This window comes from Arachis duranensis, chromosome 1 (genome assembly GCF_000817695.3).
Source record: "Arachis duranensis cultivar V14167 chromosome 1, aradu.V14167.gnm2.J7QH, whole genome shotgun sequence".
Classification (NCBI taxonomy): Eukaryota; Viridiplantae; Streptophyta; class Magnoliopsida; order Fabales; family Fabaceae; genus Arachis; species Arachis duranensis.
In genome coordinates, this window is record NC_029772.3 from 214,976 (window position 1) to 217,758 (window position 2,783).

The following is a 2,783-nucleotide window of genomic DNA, read 5'->3' on the forward strand; positions in this document are numbered from 1 at the left end:
AATAATTTATTTAAAAAATATTAATATAATAAATAAAAAATAATTTAAAAAATATATTATTTAAAGAATAAAAAGACAAATAAACATCTAACCAATTTGAATTTAGAGACAATAAAGCTCCTGTTCATTTCTAAACATGATACGCATCAATATTTTTCATTTAGAATTAACAAAAAACACTCATAAAAATCGCATTGTGTTATAAAAATAAAAAATATAAATTAAAGTAGATTGCTTTTATTTTGAGAAATCATGTTATTATTTTAAAAATGGATAAAAATCAAATTAATAATTCACTCTTTTAAAAATAATTAAATTGGTATCTTAATTTACAAAGTGTAAATATTGGTTCATTCATAATTCAACAGCCATTAACACAATGTTATTATAAAACATTACATTATAATGTGTCATCTCTAACATTAACATAATATAATGTGCCTAAAACTTTAATATATATAAGCAAATAAGTGTTTTAAATTAGTTAATTAGATTTATTGTAGTATCAATACCAATATAAAATTAATTAATTAAAATGAGTCTACTTAATTAATTTATAATATTTATATATTTGATCATATTAAAATCTCAATAACATAACTTTATTATTGAAGATATCACTTCAGTATTATAACAAGACACTTATTCAAATGAAAATATTAAAAATATTATTTTATAAAAATTTTTATATAAAAAATGTGCTTTATTTATTTAATTACACTTTTAAAAAATAATATTTTTATAATATATTAAATCAAACCCTACAATTTATTATTTAATGATAAAAAAATACATATTCATATAAAGACAATTATAAAATCTTCATAATAATATCCACTATTTATAACTATCTATATCAACACTTTGTTAACAACATTAAAATTAAAGATAAATACAGACTCACGATTTATAAATTTACAGATTAATTTAATTATTTTTAAAAATCAAAAGTTATTTTAATAAAATTTTAAAAATCAAGTTGAGTATTACCTTTTTATTCATGTAAATTATTGAAAATCATACTTACTTTAATATGGTATGTTTAAAGATTTCCCAATTTAAAGTTTTAGTAGTCACATTTTTGTATTAATTATTCATTGTACAGTAGTAAAGAATAAATACATGAAATTTATATTGTTCTACATAAATAATTTTACTTGATATATAAATCCCTAAACAGCAAACAAAAGCGGAATAATATAAATTTTATAATTGTAATACTCACATCATTAAAGTTTAACAGTAGGTTTAGAATAAAACCATGATGCATTAGAAGTTTTGATGAAACTAATTACCGAAATAAAATTATTAGTATTGATACGGATACAATAATCAAATTATTTTATAAGTCATTATTTATAACTTTAACATATAATATTTATAACTATATATTTATTATATTTAATATTATATTCAGAATTTATTTTATTTAATATATATTATATTAAATAAAATAAATTTAAATTTTTTTTTATCTTTCTAATATTATCGATATAAAATAATTCATGCATAAGTGTGCACGAGAAAGCATACGAAAGACAAAGTATACGTCCAATAGTAAAGAGTAATGATAAGAGTTTTTTAATTTTGATATGGGATTGGCGTTGGCGTTTTTCAACGTTATGGAGGTTTGGGGTGTTTGACGGAAATGTGACGGCGCAGCTAAAGAAATCGGTGGCACCGATTGGGGGGAAGGAAATCGGTGGGACCGATTTTTGGGAACGGGAGGTGCTGAAATCGGTGGCACCGATTGGTGACCCGTTGCCACATGTCGCGCATGCAGCTGGCTCCCGTGGTGGCCCGTGACCCTTATCTCTATTTCCCCTACCGTATACCCCTCTCTCTTTCACTCTCCAACACTCTCTCTTTCACTCTCAACTTTCCCTTTCTACTTCCTCTCAACCCCACTCCTTCACCATTGTTGGACCACCACAGATCAGGGAAAGAATAAGAAAAAAATGCCAAAAAAAAGGAAAACTAAGGAAGTAAATCAACCGGAGCTTCATATTGTTAATTATCTTGGAGATTCAAATCATGTAAGTTTTTTTTTCATAATTTTATTTAATGATAATGATAGTGATAATTTTAGATTTTATTAACAGTATATATTGTAATGACACTAAGTAGAAACACTACAAGAAAAAAGTCCTGTCGGCACACTTTTTTCTTGTCACGCTTTTAAAGCGTGCCCAAAAGTGGTTTATGGGCACACTTTTGCGAAGGTGGCCACTGATTTGTGATTTGGGCACGTTTTTTTTTGCCACGCTTGAAAAACGTGGCCATAGAAGAAAATCGGCACGTTTTTACGAGGGTGGCCACTTATTTAAAATTTGGCCACGCTTTTTTATTGCCACGCTTGAAAAGCGTACCTATAGAGAGAAATCAATACGCTTTAAAAGAGTGACTAATTTTTTTTAACAGTCATATTTTTAAAGCGTGCCGATATACTGTGTTTATATAGGCACCCTACAAAAGCGTACCAATAGAGTGCCACCCTATTTTTTACACACTTCACTTTTTTCTAAGTTAACTTTTAACCTATAGAAGTTATAACTGCTCATACACTTCACTTTTATTTCCAAATTCATTTTTAACCTAGAAGATAACCTAAAAGCAAGCCATCGCACCCAGCAAGCCGTCGCACTAAGTTCATCACTGCCCATCGCCAAGGCCGTTGCACCACACAGCTCGCCGTCATGTTCATCTAACCCTCACACCCAGCCCTTCATCTAACCCTCACACCCATCCCTCTTTCTGTCGCACCCAACCCCGCGCCATCAACG